The sequence below is a fragment of the Myotis nattereri genome (assembly GCF_964212035.1).
Source record: "Myotis nattereri genome assembly, chromosome: 3".
In the NCBI taxonomy this organism is placed as follows: domain Eukaryota; kingdom Metazoa; phylum Chordata; class Mammalia; order Chiroptera; family Vespertilionidae; genus Myotis; species Myotis nattereri.
Window position 1 is genome coordinate 32,642,994 of NC_138077.1, and position 22,567 is coordinate 32,665,560.

General features: G+C 40.8%; 1 protein-coding gene across 1 annotated transcript in view; it reads left to right on the forward strand.

Annotated features, from left to right (window-relative positions):
* The first annotated feature begins 219 nt into the window (after positions 1–219).
* Positions 220–22,567, forward strand: part of FNDC3B (fibronectin type III domain containing 3B) — a 332,113-nt gene continuing 309,765 nt past the window's right edge. Inside the window, exon 1 of the mRNA XM_081085667.1 lies at positions 220–384. The gene's annotated coding sequence lies outside the window, so the exon portion shown is untranslated. The remainder of the gene's footprint in view (positions 385–22,567) is intronic.

Consider the following 22,567-nt stretch of genomic DNA (forward strand, 5'->3'; position numbering starts at 1 on the left):
CTCCGACTTCTTTCGTCTGGCTGAACCCACGTGAGTTTTTGGCTCTTCACGCAGAGCCGGGTGTCAAAGACCTGCAGGCTCCCACAGTCCAGCGCCTCTGAGATCGCGGCGGCGGCTCTACTCGGGAGTTTACGGTCGTGGGCGGGGCCCGCCCCCCCATGTGGTCCCGACATCATTTGACATGGCGGAATCCCTCCTCAAACCCTCCTGGTAGTTATTGGAGCGGCGGCGGCGGCCGGAGTAGGAGGAGGAGGAGGAGAGCGGCGGCGGCGGCGGCGGGAGCGGAGAAGGGGGCGGCGGCGATCCTCGGGGCTGCCGGCTGGGAAGGCGCGGGCGAACCGGTGTCTGGCGCGCCCGGAGCCCCGCTTTTCAGCCCGAGGGAAGGTAAGGCGTGCGGGCGCGGGAGGCTGGAGGGGACCCGCACCCCGCACCCCGCCGCCGGTCCCCGCGCGCTGGAAAGCCCCGCCGGACGCCGGGTCCGCCGAAGTGCGTTCCCGTCCGGGAGCGCTCGGGGCGCGCCGGGCTTCCCGGGGCAAACTTGGCGCCACAGTGCGGGGCGCCCCGCGCTCGCCGGGACACCCCGGGAGCTCGGGGTCGGGGGAGGGTCGGCCTCCGCTAGGGGCCGCGTCTGGTTCCCGCCCGTCCCCTCCGCTGGCCGGGGCTTGGAGGGGGGAAAGAAACGGGTAGATTCTTCTTGATGAAAACACACACACACAAATCTGGGCAGTGGCTCCGGGCTCTCCCTCCCCGCGCGCCCCCCCGCCCAGCCTCCCGGCAGATTTTGTCCGAGGAATCCGCTCCCCCTCCCGGAATCTCCGCGGCAGGAACGCGGCCGGGAGGGAGGGGGAGGACGGCGGGGAGGCCGAGGAATCTTCGACGTGTCACTTTCCGAGGCTGTAGATTTCCATATGGTGGAGGGAGGGGGGCGGGCGTGCGAACGGGGTTCCAAGTGGCGGCCCGCCTCTCCGCGCCGGGCGGGGGCGGGGGCGGGGGCGGGCCGGGGCCTGGGACCCGCGGCTGCGGGCGGGGGGGGGGGGGTCCCGAGCCCGCGCCGGCCCCCCGCCCCCCGGCCCGGCCTCTCCGGGACACTCCCCGCCCCGCAGCTGGCCACCTCCGGGCGCGCCACGTCCTCCCTCCTGTCCTGCTCCCCCGGACTCCCCCCGGGCTGGGGGCGGTAACCGGCGGCCGCGGCGGGACTCGGCGAGCCAGGCGGCTGCCAGCTCGGGCGGGGGAGCGGGGCGCGGCGGGAAGGAGCGGGCGACCCGGTGTGTGGGCCAGCGCAACTCCGGTCAGTCGGTCACCCCGAGGGGCGCCCGGTGGGGATGGGGCGGGCGGGAGGCATCCGCACCCCAAGGCGGCCGGGAGGGGCCGCGCGGGCTGTCGGGGGCCGGCGGCGGGGCGGGGGCGCGGCGGCGTGCGGAGGGCCTGTCACTCGGGGCGGCGTTGGGGGCCGCGGGCGGTGTCCGCGAACTTTAACAAAGGTCAGGTCCTGGCGCCCCGCGGGAGCCCGAGCCCCCGGGCCGGTGTCCGGGGAGACGGGGCCGGGCCGCCCGCCGCGCCGTGGGCCGGGCGCCCTCCTCCCGGGTGCGCAGCTGGAGCTGGGGCTTTGGAGTAGCCTGCCCTGCCATCCCCGACGGAGGCGAGCAGCGGCGTTTTATCCCAGCCGGTGCCTTTTGCGGACTTCCTTAAAAGTTACAACTCTTTCTTTTCTCTTCAGCCCAGCATTTTCTTGAAACAAAACTTGGACTTTGGCCAGGATGGGCCGGCCCTGGGGCCCTAAATCCACACATCTATCTCTCCATCCTTGTTGGTTTCTCGCCTCCCTCCCCTTCTTCCACCCAGGCTCAAACACTTTTTTTTTTTTTTTTTTTTTTTTTGGGAACAGGAGTCGTTTTTTGTTGGGTGGGCATCTCCTGATGGCTTGTCTGTTTATTTTTTAATGTGCAGTTAATTTGATCCCAATTTTCCCCAGTTTCCAGGCCCTGCTAGGGAAAGCAAGAGGAGAGGGAATAAGCCACTTTTTTTTTTTTCCTTCTCTTTTTTTAAAGTATGGAGAAAGGTGGGGAGGCATGGTGGTGGTTATGGGCAGAGAGTCAGAGGGAGCAGACAGACCCGGAAGAAAAGGAATCTGCTCTGGAATAACACTTATTTTTGAGGCCTCCAGTCTTGGGCAGAAATACACCGCCTCGCTTCTGATGTCTGCTGCCTGAGATGCTCTTCACTTTTAAGCTAAGGCCCGACAACGCCGGGGGGGGGGGGGGGGGGGGGAGCGGAGGAGAAGAGGTCTGCAGCCATAGCGGCCTGGCGACCCTGGTTTTGTGCCTTGCGTGGGGGTCCGTGGTTTCCCCCTCTTTGGAAGCTGGCTCTGTGGACCTAGTATTCGGTGAATTTCCTGGCTCCCTGGGAGCAGCTGTTAGTAAGGGTAAAAGCTTTGGGCATGTTTGTGTCCCTGCAAGAGGACTTCACCCATGGGGCTGTTATAATTCCCACTTTGTTTAGACACGAGGGTCACCCACAAGCTGGCTATGCATGAGGCATAGCTGGTTTTAAAAAGTTATTAAAACTTGTGCTTAAACTTGTATGTGCTTTGAAAAAGTGTTTTCGTTTAAATGCTTTTAAGAGAAAAAAAATTCATCTGTAAAGATAGTGTTCATTTAAAAGAGACGTTAAAACGGCAAGATATCATCATGGAATAGTGGGTTGTAGCTTCTAATTACAGTATATACAATTTCAGAAAGATATTCCGGTAACCTTTTAAGACAGACTTTATAAATAGCTCACACCAGACCGTGGCTATATTGCAGAGCCAGTCTTCTGGGGTTTTGGGCAGAATGCTTGGGATCAGTTAGGAAGCTCTAGGAACCTAGGTAGTAGTTTCCTCAGTAGGAATTTTGGCCCCTTTTGCTTAACACTTCATTTAACCTGGTGGAATTTGATAGCATCCTTAGAAGTTAACCGGAAGAACTTCCCCAGTTTTCAGTTTTAGGAAAATGAGGGCCAGGGAAGGGGAAGTGACTTGCTCAGGGTTACCATATTAAAGCCCAAGGTAGGATTGTAATAATAGCTACTCTTTCTTGGATATAATGTGTACTAAGCACTGTGTGTTGTGCTTTAAGTGCTATCTCATTAAACTTCTAATAAGTCTTTCCCTTTAGATGATGTTATGGACATTTTATAGACAAAAGCATTGAGGTTCATAGAAATTGAATAACTTGCATAAGATCACATAGCTACCAATGGCATAATAGAATTTTCTTCGGTGATGGAAATGGTTCTGTATCTGTGCTATCCAATATGGCACAGGAAGCTACTGGGCGTTGGAATGTGGCTAGTGGGGGCTGAGGAACTGCATTTGAAATTATTTACTTTTAATTATGTTAAACCGCTACTTGTGACTAGTCTTTACAATACCGGAGATAGCCTTATAGAATCTTTTGACTCCCAAACATTCACAATTAACTGCGTCCTATTGCTTTTTAGATCACCTACTTCAGTTTTCTTTTTTCCACAGCAGTAGGAGATGCTTAGATTCAGCTCTTAAATGGTACTTCAGTGCTAAGTCACCTGTAACTCAGTTTTGCTTTCACACTTTGAGTGGACCAAATAAGCCCGTTATTTGTTGTTACTTTAAATTTTTGCATGTCAGAGTGAAAGTGATGGACAGAAACTTTAAGTGACATTTTCTTGTTTGGTTGAAATGATTATTTATAGGAATTGCTGAAAATGCAGTCAGCTTGTTGGTTATATTAGTGTAATAAAGGAGTAGAAATAGGAGGCAATATGAAAAATCACTAATCGGGAGTTGAAAAAAAAAAAAAAAGACCCCTAATACCCATGTTTACTTGTTCATTTGGCAGTTCTTTTCAAATGACTTCATAAGTGTCAGATAAATAATATAGCCAAACCATCATTCAATTTTTGTTATGTAGCTGCAGAATGAAAGATTAAAATCATTGCTTTACTATCAAGGTCTAAAATCCAAATATAAAACACTATATTAGCCTTTGGGAAGAATATGCTTAAGATTAAAACAAACAGCAAGAGAGATTCTTTTGGTGGCAAATGGTCAAATAGTTTTCTGCTTAGAGGATTTAATTTAAATATAATGCATTTTAGAATTCATTTGGGAAAAGGATTTTCAACAACTTCCTAATTTTGTGAGAAATAGTGAAAATTCCAGCCACTGTTAAAGTAGGCATTCATTTATCTGGATTCCATAAATATCTAATAAGCCAGTACCTTTTTCTTTTCTTTTCTTTTCTTTTCTTTTCTTTTCTTTTCTTTTCTTTTCTTTTCTTTTCTTTTCTTTCCTTTCCTTTCTTTTCCTTTTCCTTTTCCTTTTCCTTTTCCTTTTCCTTTTCCTTTTCCTTTTCCTTTTCCTTTTCCTTTTCCTTTTCCTTTCCTTTCCTTTTCCTTCCTTCCTTCCTTCCTTCCTTCCTTCCTTCCTTCCTTCCTTCCTTCCTCTCTTTTTCTTTTTTTTTGCTACTACTTTCAAGAAAAGACAAGTGATTAATATTTTTTATAGGATTTTTAAAGCAGTAACTTCCAGTTTCAGTGTAAATGTACCTGAATCTGCTATAAATGTACCTCCCATAGTTATCGTACTGCCAAGGGATAAGTGCATTTCATAAGCCTGACCCTAGTATTATGCTCCTGAGGATCTGCACTAGTAAATCGCTTCCAATGTTCTGTGTTTTAGTGTCATGTGAATTGTGTGGTTCCAGCTCTTTGAAATTTATAAATTCAACTATAGATAAAGGAAGGCATCCATCAGCGAGACTTCAGATAGCTGAAACAGCCTGCTCGTACCCATTGCTGACCATAGGGAGCATGGTTATTTGCGAGGAACGAGGATGAGAGAAACAAGTTATAAATAGGATTATAGTGTTCTCATGAGTGAGAAATATAGGAAACTTGATTTAACTCATGATGTAGTGTTCCATTTGTAGGACATCAATGTGCTTAATACAAATGAGAGAAAGTAAATCTTAAAAGATAAAGATGTTGAAGTGATGGGCAAATATTAGAAATCATACCTCTCGTGAGGGCCACATCTGAGCATCAGTTGGAAATCAGACTATCTAGTCTGTCAGCCATTACTTTTTAGCTGTGTGTCCTTGATCAACTTCTGAACCACTCTTAGTTTAATGTAAGGAGAAAACATCTTGCATACAATTTCTCAGATGGTTGTCACAATGGATTAATGAGTCAGTGTATTGAAAAGTGTTTGGTAAAGCCTTACACAAACTCCATAGTTCATTATATTGTAAAGTTTAAAACAGCTGTTCCCAGTATTACTTTGTGTTTTCAGAGACCTCCAAATTGTGTTTGGACAGTTTGAAAAGTCATTTTTTTCTCCCTTTGTGATGAGTAAATAAAGCTTCAAATTTTAGATTGCTGTGTTTCATTTTCTCTCCACTCCTAATGGAATAGTTGATTTGTGACCTCTCAAAAATTGTGTTGTACATAAAATGTCCTGGCTTCCCTGTTTTGGGAATTATTTTCTTTAGATGTAGCTTGTAACTGGCTAGCATTGCTGAAGTGGACAGGACAGCCTGCTTGACTCGGGTCGTTTTTGAGGTGAAGGGGAAGAAGTACAAGTGTCTTAGAGGAAATGCCAATATTAAATAATAGAGGCATAGGCTTTAGTCCTTGTATATTAGCCTGTTATTTGAGCTTCCTTAATTATAGCTGGGAATGGGGGAAAAGAATCATTTTCAGTGTAGGAAATCTTTGCAACCTACCTGTTTCCACTTTAGAAAGTACAGTTGCCTTTCTTTACATTAATGAGGTTAATCCATGAAATGAGAATTTTTGTGGTAAGACATTCTTTTCAAGTAAACCTTAATTCTCATTATTACAGCTGCTGGGAATGTACCTAGGTGGTTGAGGAGAAGTTTTATTTTTCACTTTACTCTGAATGCCTTTGAATGTAGGAAAATATTCATAAGCATATATATGAATATGTTGTCTTAAACTATAAGTATGGTATTACATATTTTAAAAAGGCAGAGAATGGCCTGGCTGGTTGAGCATCAACCTCTGAACCAGGAGGTCACTGTTCAATTCCTGGCCATGGCACATGCCTGGGTTGTGGGCTCCATCCCCAGTAGGGGGCATGCAGGAGGCAGCCGATCTATCAGTGATTCTTTCTCATCATTGATGTTTCTCTCTCCCTCTCCCTTCCTCTTTCTGAAATCAATAAAAACATATTTAAATAAAATAAAATAAATAAAAAGGCAGAGAATGCTTGAATCATTGTATCTAGACAGAGGCAGGCTTCTCTAGAAGCCAAACACAGACTCATGTGGGAGGGTTGACTTGATGGTTGGTATCTGAGCTCGTTGCAAGGTACAGCCAATGAGAGGTCAGTCCATAGTCATAAGCTTATCCAGATGGGAGCTGTTTATGGTGCAGGTTTAATGTTAAGTAAGGATCAGCCTTTGGTGACCAAAGGTATGTGGTGTGGGGTGGGGACAGGTGGTAGGTAGGTTTTTAAACCACTAGGTATAATAAATCTGGTTAGATTGTGATTAGCCATTGCAGGTAGGGATATTTCTCAATTTAAAATTGGAGAAATCCTTCCTATATAATAAAAGCGTAATATGCAAATCGACGGAACAGGAATGACCTACTCTATGACATGCACTGACCACCAGGGGGCAGACACTCAACTCAGGAGCACTGCTGCTCAGCCAGAACACTGGCTGATGGCTGGCGAGTGCAGAGGTGGTGGTGGGAGCCTCTCCCACCTCTGCTGCAGGTGGGCAGTAAGGAGTGAGGGGTCCCAGACTGTGAGAGCCCCAGACTGCGAGAGGGATGTCTGACTGCTGGCTTAGGCAGACATCCCTCAAGGGGTCCCAGACTGTGAGAGGGGTCCCAGACTGAGAGGGTACAGGCTGGGTTGAGGGACTCCCCCAGTGCAGGAATCTCATGCGCTGGGCCTCTAGTAAATGATAATATTGGATCAGTCCTTGAGTCTTTTTCTCTTTTTTGTTCCTAGTTGAGATATGCAAGTTTAGCATTCTGTAACTCTGGGATTGTAATTTCCATACCTTTGGGTGATTAGATTCCCTTGGCCAATACTCAAGTCAATTTAGGCATTAGCTTCTAATATGTTTTGTTTCTATAATATTACAGTTGCTTGTTAGTATTTAAAAAACTTGAGGGAGAAGATTTTAGTCAGATGATGTTGAGCCAAAGTTAGCATTGAGATTATGCAAGTATCAGTGTTTAAAATGTTCCTTGTATTAAATTATTATATTTGAGTTTAAAATGTAATTTTACTTCATTCATTTGTTTATTGACTCAGAGGACATTTGTTCAAGATAGGTTCTTCATTAATGGAATATTCTGTTGTGTTCTGACTTTATTTTTTGGCAAATGGAAAGCATTTTTGCTTGCTTACAGAGGTACTTTGCTCATATTTTTTGGAATGTTGTGTAGAGAACGGTCTGCCACCAACTCCTAGGGCAGGATGGTGGCAACTTTAATTCTTTGCTGAAATTTGAGGAATGTTAAAATTGAAGCACCTACAGGCTATGTTAAAAACTAAAATTTTGCCCAGCCGGTGTGGCTCCTATGAACCAGGAGGTCATGGTTGAATTCCTGGTCAGGGCACATGCCCAGGTTGTGGGCTCTATCCCCAGTAGAGGGCTTGCAAGAGGCAGTTGGATCGATGATTCTCTCTCATCACTGATGTTTCTATATCTCTCTCCCTCTCCCTTTCTTTCTCTGAAAACAATAAAAACATAAAAAAAACCACTGTATTTATATTAGAAGTTAAGGCTTCTGATACATTCCTGTTTTGACTCTGGGAGATAAAGATTTTAATAAAGGCAACCAATCAGAAAAATTTAAACTAAGTTGATATAATACTAACTCATAGTTAGTATTTCATAATACTAACTCATAGTTAGTATTATAAAATTATAAACAGGTCTGTTGAAATTATTATCTAGAAAATTGTCTTTATACACGAGCAAATGCAGCATGTTTGAGAAATAATTGAAGATTCTAAAATCCCAGGAAATAACATGATTTAATTTATTCTTAAGGGACTCAGATTCTCCACAGCTGGTGAAAGAGGGAGGGGTCTCTTAAAAATAACTCCATTGTTCTGGATATAACTAATTAGGGATTTGCAATTAATCCAGGCAAGTCTAGCATAAAGTTTGGCTTCCTATTCTATATGAAAAGGTTTTACTGTAACAGAAGTTTAAATAGATCATATGGGGGGTAGTTACCTAATGAGAATAAACCACTTTGGAAAAAATCAATTGACTTAAAAGCTGTGTAAAACTGCAGTATGGGTTGAAGCTAGTTCTACTGCTGGACTTTTTATAGAGATGCAGGGCCCTTGGAAGTTGTTTGACTACCATGAAGTAAATGTTGAATTACTCAATGTCATCACATAAACTAGGAACAGTTTACCAGCAAAAGTTCTATATTTTTGTATGCAAAATAAATAACCACAAGCGAATATCCACCTTCTACATTTCATCCCATCCCCACCAATAGACTTCATCTATGCTTATGGATTGTTTGGGAGGTTTTCTGTTGACGTTTTTGACAGTTTGTTAATTTCTTTTGTCACCTGTAAGCACTTAAAGGCAAATTGGTGAGAGCAGGTGTTAAAGATTGAAGAACCTCTGTCTCTTTCCTGCCTCAGGGTTTGGGCCAAGTTGTGGAAAGTCTGTGAGTAGTAGTTAGATAAGCTCATTAGGCTATCTCCTCCTCCACTTTTACTAAAGGGAGGCCTTCCTGGGCAGGTTAGCTTCAGGTATTGTGTGAACTGACAGAAGGGTAAATTTCTTTTAAAATATCTCAGGATATTTACATCCAGTTACTCAGACATGAAGTTTTCTAGCATGTGACTTTTCAGGGGTTAGATTGACGAGGTTTTACGTGCAAATTGTATGGGTAAGATACTTAATATATTTTTAGGATATGCTCCCTCTTCTCTTGTATTTTAAAGTACTTTTTCAACATGTTCTATATCTTTTATGGTTTATATTATTTAAGAACAAAATACTAAAAGTCCTTGGATATTGCTGTTGCTGATATTTCTGTTGTGGTTTTTCTTAGGAAAAATAACTCTGATTTAGAGTAATGGAGGTAAACATTCTGAATTAATGAATCAGAAAATACTTAAAAGTATATTGAGCCCTGGCCGGTTTGGCTCGGTGGGTAGAGCGTCGGCCTGCAGACTGGAGGGTCCCCGGTTCGATTCCGGTTAAGGGCATGTACCTTGGTTGCAGGCACATCCCCAGTAGGGGGTGTGCAGGAGGCAGCTGATCGATGTTTCTCTCTCATCGATGTTTCTATCTCTCTCCCTTCCTCTCTGTAAAAAATCAATAAAATATATTTTTAAAAAAGTATATTGAATTGGAAGCCTAGTGTATTGGTGTTGGGGATGTAAAAAGGTACAGCTATTGTGAAAACAGTTTTGCTGTTCCTCAAAATGTTAAACATAGAATTCCCTAGCAATTCCATTCCTAAGATTATACCCAAAATAATTGAAAGCAGGGACTCAAATACTTGTCCACCAGTGCTTATAGCAGCATTATTTAGAATATCCAAGAGGTGGAAACAACCCAAGTGTCCGTTCACAGATGAATGGATAAACAAAGTGTGTTATATACCCACAATGGAATATTATTCAACTATAAAAAGGAATAAAATGATGACACATGCCACAACATGGATGATTTTTGAAAATATTATCTAAGTGAAATGAGCCAGACGCAAAAGGATAAATATTGTAATGTTCCCACTTATATGAGGTACTTAGAATAGGTAAGTTCATAGAGGCAGAAAGGAGAATAGAGATTACCAGGGGTATGGGGAATAGAAATTACTGCTTAATGGGTGCAGTGTTTCTGTGTGGGATGATGAAAACGTTCTGGAAATGGATAGTGGTGATGTTTGCACAACATTGTGAATATACTTAATGCCATTGAATTGCACACTTAAAAATTGTTAAAATGGTAAATGTTTGGTTATGTATATTGTACCACAATAAATAAATGAAGAAAATATTAAAGGAGATTTATTCCACATGATCTGTTTGCCTCTGTTTGCACCTCCTTGATTTACTTCATGCCAGTGTGTAGATAGCTCCCCCCCTCCCCCCCATCTCCTATTGCAGTGTAAAGGGAGATTTCCCCTAGGCCATTTTTGGAGATCAGAATTTATTTTACTAACTGATTTAAATTTAAGAGGAGACTATCTAAAAGAAGTAGGTCTCTGGAGGAAAAAAAAAAAGACATTTTAATATTTAGATGAACCACATAATTTTATCCACAGATCATATAGGCACATGCAGATAAACATAATCTAGCCTGAATTTCACGGAGTTATTTAAAAACCAGGGAGTACAATTAGAGCTGTTATATTTTCTAACCTTTAAACATTAAATTTTGTCATTTTCAGTACTTGAGGAGAAACTTTCATTGTTACTTAGAGAAATAGTCTAAGTCATCTCAGCTAGTACTCATGTCGGAAATGCATTGTGTTAGCATTCTTCTTCCTTAAAACAAATTGGAAGGGCATAGAGTGAAAGAAAGAAGCATGTACTGCAGTATTCTGTTTTATTCATCAGAACTTGCCTCTAACATCCAATAATTTCATAGAAGTTACTGCTTTCTGGAGTGTTTGTTTCGTTTTGTTTTTGAGATATTGATGTGGAGTTTGGGTAGATCACTTAAGAAAAGATAGGGCAGGATTTTAAAGTAAATGGATATAAAGCTTAAACATCAGTTGTAAAGTGCATTTAGGAATACTGACAATAGACAAAAATTCAAATGAAAAAATTTAAGTATACATACAAATAACCAGTTACAGGAAAAAATACATACTGAGCACTCTGCAGTATTTGTCACCCATAATAGTTTATTAATTCCTGAATTCCTAGAAAACAGTGGAAGTTGCAAGAGTATGATGCTAGTGTGTATGCCTGCTTTGCTTTCCATATGGGTATATTATCTTTGCTGTGTATGTAAATGGCTTTCACACCATAGTGAGTCATTTTTGTGGTCTAATTACTCTTGAGGTAGAATCATTAGCAACTGATATCAAAAGTTACTGAGTCATGGTCTCTTTATCTCTAGTAGAGATATGGAGAATTATAATACATCGACAGCAATCTTCACTGATTTTTTGGCCTATTCAAAAGAAGTGTCACATTCTATTTTGCATATCCTCATTATGTTCTAGAATCATCATTTAGATAATTTATCTTTTTCTTTAAATTCTTGCACTTTATACTTTTCAGAACACTTGTCTTTTTCAGTGTTGTCTGGTTGTCTCTTTGGCACTCTCACTTTGAGCAGAGATGATTACTGATTTAACTTAGCATCTTTCATGGTGAATTCCTGCGGTGGATGGATGGATAGATGGATGAGTTCCTAGGTTGAATGTGCCATTTAAACTTAGTACCTCTCACCAGGCACTTCTCCTTAAGTTGATCTCTTTGAAGCATGGGCCATGTTGTAGACCTTTTTGTGTTTCCATCGTTTCTCTGATTTTTTTTTTCTTCCCCTTCATGGTAGGGATGTAATAAATATTAAATTAAAACAAAGGCATGAGTCACCTTCAGTGCAAACCTAGCCTTTCATTTATTGTTCTTTTAAAGAAAGTTCTGCAGAGAATACATGGGCTTTTTTCATGTCTATACCAGATTGCTAATTGATTTTGAAAATTTGAACAAATTACTTTTATCTCTATTCCATAGGAATGTGGCCCTTGCTTTTGTATATTTTCCTTGTCTATTGGAGTCAGTCAGGAATTATAAATTAAGAAAATTGTTTTTTGGAAATGATAACTTTTCAGAGATTTGTGGTAATTTAAAATGATCCTCTTGTAGGCAAATCCTAAAAGGGAGACATTAAGGGACAGGGAAGAAAAACAAACAGAATGTGCCTTGCTGAGACTTTGCTGAGAGAGCTGATTCTTTCTGTTAGACTAGTGGCCAGAGTCTTTAGTGACAAACTAAGCCTTGGAGAAGGGTCAAAGAGCATGCCGTGGAAACCTGAGGAGAATGGCCTCAGCTACTCGAGGTGGAGTCCGAGGATGCCTGAGAAGAGAAGAATCTCTTGGAGCATTACAGGGGTGTTCAGGGCGGGTACAGAGGGCTCCTATTTATTATATCTGGGGGGAGTCTGAACATTTTTTATCCAGGTTTCAGGTGAATGAGATGATCAGGCAAGTTTGAATAAGATGATTAGGCAAGATGACCAGGAAACCCAAGCTTGGGAAATTGGTCCTTTGAGTAACCTGACCTTTTAACTTTTTTGACCCAATGGTTAGAAGGAAGTGAGGTGGAAGGAGTACTTGGGAGACCAAAAGACTCTAGTTAGGAACTAGGGAAGAATTGAAGGGTTCTCAGAAGATTTTAGAATCATCTTCTGTAAAATGATAACCAGCTCCTGGCAGTTTTATGTAGAAAAGAAGACACTTGTCATTTGTACACTAAACTTCCAAACACTCTGACCACAAGTCAGATGTAAAATGTAGTAGTGACCATCAGTTGTCGAGTACCTACCAAGTACCAGGCACTTTCACACACACACACACACACACACACACACACACACACACGTCATTAAACTGACTCTGAAATGTAGATATTACTTCTCTTTTCCTGTGTGTGTTTCTAGTATCTGCAGCAGAAGCTGGTGCCTATCACGTGTCCTATACATGTTTGTTGACTGACCTAAGATTAGAAGACATGCTCAAAAAGCTCAAAAAGGTTCAAAAGACACCCTCGATTGATTGCAGAACCTTTTTCAGCTGTATCACACTACTTCTCGATAGTTCACATTAAAAATCTCATTTGTTCCTCCAGACTTGGAACAGTGTCTTTGTGTTTCCAGGTAGCTGAATGGTGTCAGTTGAGTCCCTTTCCTGTATTCAACCTGTTGATAGCCCAGAAACCTAAACTTTATCTTTGAACTAATATTAATATTCCGGACATCTCCCAGGAGGGAGGTTTTTCTAGATTGTTTTCTGTAATAGCAATTTAGCTTTGGAATGAGAGAAACCAGAGAATAAAAGTATACTTCATAGAATGTCAAGTACAAGAAGTTCAATATAGTGAATGGGAAAAATCTAGAGCATTTGGTTAAGAACTGGTAGTAGTGTCTTACTTTTTTCAGACATTTGAAAACCTTTGAAAGAACGTCCTTTTCACTCAGTGGTAATACAGTTTTGTCCATCTGGGTCCATTGCCTCAATGCCTTTCATTGAAGTTAATTTATATAAAGATCGCGTACTTATAATTTGCACCTGGACAAGCAAGTCCTCCTATTGCTGATACTGACGTTCTCTTCTTTAAGGTTAACAGTTTGTGGTGTTTGGGTAGCACCAAAGGCAGCCCCAGGATGGGACAGCACAGAACCAACTAGGTCTGCCTCATTTCCGTGAGCTCAGAGAGCAGCCCGTGTGGTTAATAAAAGGTGACCTCAGGATTCAGAGGAGCCCTGTGCTTTCCCAGATGGGCCAGGCTAAACCTGGGGAGCTGGCAACCCTAAATGCTTCCTTTGTTAGAAATCATGAAGCTCTCTACTCCATCTTTAGAAAGTGAGTTCACTGGAGGTGAGTTAAGGACAAGGCTCTGCAGCGGGACCCGACTTGCTTTCTTTACTTGTGTGTGTGGGGGTCCTGTGGACGAAGAGACCAATGAAGATGCAGCCCGAGGCTGTATTACCTAAACACTGTTTTTGCTGCTTCACAGAAATGCTTCTCATGGCCCGGACGGAGCTCCGTGCTTCGCTGGGGAGTGGTGAGGACTTTTAGAACCAGCTTCTCTTGTTTCTCCAAACTTCTGTGCAGGAGAGAGGCGATAACTGCTAAAACTCCGCAAGGGGTGGGGGGGGGGGCACCCCAGAAAAGTGCTCCTCAGTGCCGGGCTGCCCATGTCCCAGAGGCCTTTGCCTGATCTCCCTTTCAGGGCCTGATTTTTAAAAATCTATTTTATACCTTAAGATGTAAAGGAAACAGTTTTAAGCATTTATAAACAAAGGAATATGTTTTAATTTTAGGATTTAGGCATTTTAATTGCTTATTTTTTAAATTGCTTGGACTCTCTTCTATGTAACCCTTCATAGCCTTTTACCACTTTTGCCTAAAAGTGGAGACTTACTTATAAATTTGGATAAGGGACACTAAAACTCTCCCATGTGTGTATATTTATATTCCAGGATATTATAAAATGAGTAGCTTTGAGCTTCCTAGGAAGGAAGTTCAATTTTAAAAATGCTATCTTTTTTTAAAAAGAGAGCTACTGGAGGAGGGAAAAGGAATGGATAACACTTTTTGAAAAAATTGGTTACACTATGACAGTTGTGCCTATTTCCCCCCTTTGCCTCCCCTACCTAGCCCCCGCCCCCAGCCCAACTCCTGGCCTTCACCACATTGTCGCCTGTGTCCATGGGCCATGCATATACGTATATATGTTCTTTGGCTAATCTCTTCCATACTCCTCCCCTCTGAGATCTGCCAGTCTGTTCCATGTATCCATGTCTCTGCTCCTATTTTGTTTGTCAGTTTATTTTGTTCTTTAGATTCCACAAATAAATGAGATCATATGGTATTTGTCTTTCTCTGACTGGCTTATATTACTTAGCATAATAATCTCTAGGTGCACCTATACTGCCCAAAATGGTAAGATTTCCTTCTTTTTACAAAGGGTAAGATTTCCTTTTTTTTTTTTTTTTATAGCCGAGTAGTACTCCATTGTGTAAATGTACCACAGCTTTTTTATCCATTCATCTATTGATGGGCACTTGGACTGTTTCCAGATCTTGGCTATCACACTGCTTAGAACATAGGGGTGCATATATTCTTTTCTATAGGTGTTTCAGGATGGCTTTAATTAACAACAGATAGCTTAATTGACCTTTACATTTCTTTATTAATGAAGAAACGTAGTTATTTCTCGGTTTATTTGATTTTGAGATATTTTAATCCTGCTATGTGATCACTGTGCTGTAGCATAAACTGGATCTTAATGATACCTCTGACAATCTGAATAATTTTGAAATGTAGCTTTTTAGATTTTTGCCATTTACTGGTTATATTAAATTCAGACATGGAAACAGTGTTACTTCCTATTTATGTTTCACTTTCCGATTCTCTTAAATTATTTCAGTGTTCTCAGGAGTTTGTTCAAACTTATCAGGGCTTAGCAACTGCCTAAAAAGAGAAAGGATTGAGGATTCAAATAAATTTATCTACCTAATTACCTTAGCATCAGTTCATTTGGGGTACTTTTTGGTCCCAAGTGTCTGCCATTAACTTTCGAGTTTTGCAAGTTTTCCCTCCTTGCTTTTGTGATGGCAGGGACTGTAGAAGTGAGGAGGAGACTGGGGCAGGCAGGAAAGGGTGTAGCACCCGTTAAGGTGAGCGAGTTTGTTCCTATTTTGTTTCACGTGGGATGATAAGTTTTCCAAATTCTAGTTTCCACTGAGTCATCGGTGAGTTCAGTAGAGGGACAATTGTATTCTGCCATCAGATGTTCTGCTTGGCAGGTTAATGAAGAGCCAGCCTTTTTTAAAAAACACTTTAAATACAGATCCCTGTGTTTGTATATCTTTAGTAACTTTTAATTTTAGCCAGTAAATAACGTTCATAACATTTTTTTCATTAAAAAGCATAGAATGATTTTCTAGAAAGTTGAATTCTAAGATTAAAAGGAAACGTTTTTAGAGAAACCATTCTTCTTGGGAATTCTTTAGTTCTTGTCTCTATATAATAGCAGCTTATCACTTATGGCATGGGAAACTACTCACTTAACTTGGGATTAATATTTTTGGTAAGACGGTAAATCCTTAATCATCATTTATAATGGGATGACTAAACCCATGGACTCTAGAACTGAGACCTGAATTTGAGACCCCACTGGGCAGATTTCTAACTCTGACTTTGGTAAAGTTTTTCAATCTCAGTGGCTTTGTCTGTTGAAAGGAGTTGTTGTTAGGACTATTGGGCTCAGCAAGTGCTTTGAACAAGCTACTATCTTATTCTTTTGTCCGCTGACTATAGACAGATTTAGTTGTTGGACATACTTCTTAATGGGATAATAGTTATTTAAAACTATTTCCCAGTTACTTTAAAAGTGTATAGGAATACTAGCATTAGTTTTGTTTTGCCACTGACTCCCTGAGTGCTCGTGGTTCAAGTGACAGTTTGTGACTCATTGCTAAAGTGTTAATTGAGCTGTTTACCTTAGTAATGTAAGGTAGTGTGGGCAACAAATGAAAGAATATGTGTAGGAAGCACTTTGGGGAAACAAAAAGCATGTCTGAAAACAAGGGCTGCTTCTACCAATATTTTTCTTCTTCCCTGCCCCCTCAAGAGAGGTGGTCCCTCTTTAAGTAGATATATAACAACTCTGCTTCCTCTCCTATGTCTAGGATCAAAGGAAAGTTGTAATAAAGGAGAGTCACTCCCTCCCATTCCCTTGCCCTTTTTTTTTTTGGTGGATGTTGTTCTAACCGTGTTTAAGAGAGATCAGGCCTTGACATTAGTGGGTGAAACCATGGGGCTCCCGAGACTTGCCTTTCATCTCCGGGTCACCACCTCAGATGGTGTTCTTCATCTCTATAATGGCGGAAAGATGGCACTGCTGGGGAACAGTGCACTGCAGGTTAAGACTCTGCAGTATTTCTAGAATCCGTAGTCACTTTTGCTGTTTATTGTTCGGATGCTCATTTCTTTAGAATGACATAGAATGTTCTGCAGAGGTGTCAATGACTAAAATAGTTTGCTTTGGCAGTGCCCAGATCTCACCAACTTCTTGTAAATTAGAAGCCCAACTCCAAAAGAGTAAGAGAAGAAAAATAAAACTGAATTTTAGCTGGTTGTTTACTGGCAGGGTTGTTCCAGACATAAACACAGTTGAACGGAAAGGATAATAGGAATTGGAGCCTGTCTTGCTCTATGAGAGTGAATGAGCCAGTGTTAGGCCTTAATGTTGGAGGAAAAAAAAATAACATTCACCTTTTAAAAAAACAAAACAAAACAAGAAGCTGGCAGTCAGTGCAGGCTTACTGATGAAAATGAAAGGTCAAGTTCTTCAGTGCCCCACCTCAGTGCATGCCTTGGGCCGCGTTAATAATGACAATCCTATTATTTTCTTGCAGTAGGCAGGAAATGCTGTCTACACCCATTAGATTTGTATGAGTGGCCCCTGGTTGGAAATGAAGAAAATTTAATTTTCTAACTTGTAGGGAGGAAAAAAAAAAAGAATCGTACAGTGCTGCAGAGGTTGGTCCTTGGGCTGGATGGAATATAACCAGTGTCATTTAAAAACACTTGATGTTCTTAATCACAGTTATAGAGACATTTGGCTCTTATCCACACTGAAATCATGAATGGACTTATATGTAAATTGGATGTGTAGAAAACCTGTCTGAATATTGCCAGAACTGGCTCAGTTCTGGACTTTTTACCACATTTGCAAACTGCCCAGTTTTCTCACCTTTGGCAGGAAACATGCTTGAAGGAAGGCTTTGTCTCAGAAGATAAATTTGCTTTTGAAAAGCAACATTCATGTTGAAAAGTCTACTTATTCATTAGGCCAATCAATTACTTAGTGGTTTCAGTAACAAGAAAAAAGTTGGTATTAGTTAATGTTACAGAGAAAATATGTGAGCTTGTTCTTGTATATCGTCATCAGTACCTTTCAGAATTACATTCCCTAATCTCATGGCTCACTTGGATTCCACTACTTTTGTGTTCTTTGTTTAAGAATGAGATCTTTTAAAACATGATATATTTTAGGAGTTTGGTATCCCTCTTGTATCTTTACGTTTTCTAATAAGGCAACGATTTATTTTTTTAAAGTAACATTTTGCTCAGTGGCTTTTATTTATTTTTTATATATCTTTATTGATTTCAGAGAGGAAGGGAGAGGGAGAGAGAGAAACATCAATGAGAGAGGATCATTGATTGGCTGCCTTCTGCACTCCCTTTACTGGGGATCAAGCCTGCAACCTGGGCATGTGCCCTAGTTTGGAATCTAACTTGGGACCCTTCAGCCCGCAGGCCAACGCTCTATCCACTGAGACAAACCAGCTAGGGCAAGGCAAAGATTTTTATTGCTCTTTTGCTATTTGATTTATTGGGATGTTCTATTGTAGATTTTCAGTTGGCATATAATTAATTCTTCTAAAAACGCTCAGTACCCATCAGATCTTAAGTTGAAGGGACTTGCTGGGAATCATAGGAACAGCCAGAACTAAAAGAAGCAGATGTTCAGTCTTTATGTTCAGAGGAGGTAAAAGACAAAATCATCCTATTTTAATGGACCTGTAGTTGACATCCAACAGAAACATATGGTGTTAGCACCATAACTTCAGGTCATTGTATTCATTTTGCATTGACTAGACATGTAGAGGTTTCTCTTCTTGAAATGATATATTGGAAAGGAGTTTCTAACAGCTTCATAGGGAAGAATGGTAAACCAAGGGAGTTTTTATGAACACTGTCTTTTCTTTCTGTCTTAATTCCTAAAACCTTTAGCAGTTTACCTTAAGTGGTGACCATTTTTTCCTCTGACATTTTGCTTCTGGTTATCATTAATATGAACATAGTTCATAATGTTTATTTTCCTTATGTATTTCCTCATGTACTTACAAGAAGAAGCAAAGCATGAGATTCTTGACTGTTGTAGTAACTATATGTTTTGTAAAAATTTTGTGTTTTATAAAACATATATATGTACATGGCATAGTACACATCTGGGAGGGCATTTTTAAAATCCAAATTTACCTTTTCATTTTAAACAGAAATGGGGCTGTCTAGTAGCCTTTTCCATAGTAAGCATCCCAGTGGGTTTTTTTGTTTTGTTTTTTTTGACACCTTTGAGATTAGTCCTTCTCAAGGACTCCTGACAATGTTTGCACCCCATGGTGTGGGAAATTTGTAACTTATGTATAAAAACAGAGTTAAAAGGCTTTAAAAAAATTTATTTCATGTTTAGAGTGTTTGGGAGTCAAACGTTTTAATTTGACAAAATTATTTTCTTGACTGGAAATTTAGATTTGTAATGGTTGTATGGATTATTAACCTAGCTGAAATCTGTTATAGATTGTCTAACCTATTTGCTTGAAATATATCTGGTGTATTTAAATTTGGCAAGAAATCAGATCAAAGATACAAGTTAGGCGTCATTATTTATTTTTCTAAGTCCTAACGCAATTCATGTTTTGCCATGGAAAAGTAATCATTGACAACATTACACCTGAGAGCCTATATAAACTTTCTTAACCTTTAGCATAATGATATTTTTTCCAGGATGCTGACCGGATGATTGCGTACAAGGATGTTTATCTATAGTCCACTGAATTGACACTTGTAGAGCAATGGAGGGCTGGTGTGTCACTTATTCCTAGTGCTGCTCTCTTGAATGATTTGGTTAGTGGGAGCCTTCATTTTGAAATGTTTTAAACCAATTGGGCATCTTTTGACCTAAATCTTTCAGTTTTAGGGAATACATATTTGGATTTGCTAGAATGTGAAGACTTAGCCAGATAATCAGTTTCTATTAGCTGTAATAGGCCTTGATCCTTAATTGACTGATGCTTATTAAATACCTGTTTTTTGCAGACAGTGCTTCCGTCATGAAAAGAAGACGCACATAGCAAACAGTGAACCCTCATATTGAACCAGTTGGCACTCTGTAATGTTCTCTCTCCGTATTTTCAGGACTCAGTCTTGTAGTGAACCTCTGAATAAGTACAAGTAATAAAGATGGTGGATTTTAATTTGAAATAACAGATGTCAGTCAGTCCCATTGCTCTGGGGTGGGTGGTGGTAGTGGTACGATCACAGTTGTAGATGGTTTTCAGAAGAGAATGGTGAAGAACAGGCCGAAAATAAGGCACATTTATTTTATATTTTTAATATGCTTTAATTGATTTTTAGAGAGAGAGGAAGGGAGAGGGATAAAGAGACAGAAATGTTCATAAGAGAGAAACATCATCGATTGGCTGCCTCTTGTATGCCCCTTACTAGGGATTGAGCCAGCAACCTGGGCATGTGCCTGACTGGGACTTGAACCATGATCTCTTGGTTCCTGGGTCGAAGGTCAACTAGTGAGCCACACCAGCTGGGCAAGGCACATTTATGAATTGGGCTCACACTCAGGCTTTTTCCCGTGTTTTTCGGTCATGAGGCTGATTACTCACTCTGGTGAGAGAAAACCCTAGTTGTATACTCCACACTTTTTATTTCCCCTTTAGATGTAGAAGGTTGTGGGAACCAGTGGGCTATATGAACCATCCATTACCTAATGCTTAGAAGGCCTAAGCTTAATCAGAAGTAGTATGTGTTGATTCTGACTATAAAGTTGTAGCAAGGAAAGGAACAGGGGGATTGCTAATTGCTTTTTGTCTCCTCCACTAATATAGAAATTACTTTAACACAGGGACCATGTCTTTCATTTCTTTTTATACAGTGCCTGGCAAACAACTAGTATGTGCTCAGTAAGTTTTTGACTTAATTAAATCATTGATTTAATTAATAAGTGACTTAATGATGGAGCAAGGCATAATGTTTTGACATTGAGATACCACATGTTTGAACCAGGAGAAAACTTGTTTGATTTTAATTTTAAAGCTATGTTCTAATTCTAATTCTTGGAAGTGTTTGAAATTTTGATTTAAAATAATTGAGATACCTGAAAACATGAAGATTCAAAAGATTTTTGATGTTCAGTAATAGTCAAGAATTATTTGTCTTGCAAATAACAGAAACCTTCTCAAACTAGCTTAAGTAATGTGGGATTCTTTGGACAGGAAGCTAGGGCAGTGTCCCTGGACCTCGTGAGGTCTTGGAACCAGCCCTGGGATGTCATTGGGAGCCAAGGTTGCATTCTTCCTCTTTCTTTTTCTCCTTCCTTTTTTCTTTGATACTTATTTTATATTAATGTTGGATACTTCTACTAAACTCATAACATTTTATCCGTTTTTATTTTTCCTTCCAAAATGGCAGAGCCTACATGTTACTTTTTAGTAATGAGTTGAAGGTATGGATTTTAGATATATTTTCTTAGAGCCATTTGAGTCAAATTCTTTTCCCAAAGTTATGTAAAGGAAGAATGACTGCTGTTCAACAAAGTAACGGTAATCTGTACTTTCTTGTCTGTTTCTTTAAAATGAACAGCAGCGAGACATGGTCAGGTTGATGTCTTCCCTTAAATCATCTCAAACTGCCCAGTCCATTAATTGCTTTGTTCAGTGGGCAGGAAATGGTTATGTTTGTACAAGTTACACAATCTTCACTAAGTCAGACAAGGAACCCATGAAGTCTCAGATCTTTTTTCCAATATTAACCATTTGGTTCCACCATCTGATGCATGAACCAGATCACTGGGGGACACTTACCAAAAATCATAATTTATTTTACTTATAATGTGTAGGAATACTGGGAAAGTGGTTGCATGAGATGATCATGCTGGTACTGAAGTGAAGTTTGTGCAGTTTTACTTCCTTAACCGTCTCTTATGCATGTGGTGAAGGATGGCAATACCATGAAGCATCAATCCCACCTTCCTCCACCTTCCTTACAGGCCGTTTATAAATATTCTTTTCTTTTCTGAGGTTGGCAAGTTGTCTTCTTCTCCCCGCCCCCCACTCTGATGCCTGTTACTTGTCTCTAGTACCCCAATCATCTACTTTTCTCCTTCCTAAAAGTGGAATTTTTCTGTTGACTACTATTTGACGATTCTTTAAGCATTGTGATGGGCATTTTGCAATTTGAGCAGAGTTGATTTTATATATAGTATTTCTAAGTACTTTTCTGACTCTGCCTAACTGTTTATTCATGCATTCATTCTTGCCTCATTTTGACTTCTATTATTTTCTGAAGCCCCTGGATCACTGAGAGAAAATACAATCTTACGTAAATAACTAACAGAGGTCAAAATGATAAAAGAATGAATGAAAAATGAAGTGAATTTAGGTGGAGTCAGAAAATATTGTTCCTCCTTAAAACATTAGCTATCAGTGACTCCTTTGAAAGAGGTGGAATTACTATGAGCTACTGCCACATGTTTATTAACATTTCTTTTGAATGATTCATTGCTATTCCTTCCTTGTATATTTTGCTCCTTTTATAACTTGTTAAATATTTACAAAACAAGTCTTGATTTTTGTGTATTGCCCCATTTTTCTTCAACTGTTCCATAGTTCCTTAAAATTACATAGCATTCTTGGCCTTTTCTTGCAGTCTATTTTTTTTGGCCATTTACCAGATCATCCCCTTCACCCCCAAATGTCTCCAGAAAGTCCTGTTTTTCCTTGTATGTCTTCCTTCCTCAGAATCTTACAGTTGTTGGTGCCCTCTCCTCCTACTCCATTCCTCCCAGCACTTTCCTTTGATGGTGATACTGCCTTGGAATTTCCACTAGAGCCTGTTAAACCCTTTGGGAAAGGCAATTCTGTCAGCATTCAGTTCTCTTTGTCTTCCATTCCTAAAGACTAAGGACAAAGAATCCTCCCTATGCATTCCTGTGCAGCAGAATCTACTCTAAGGTTTCTGCTCTCATTTTCTTACCAGGCTC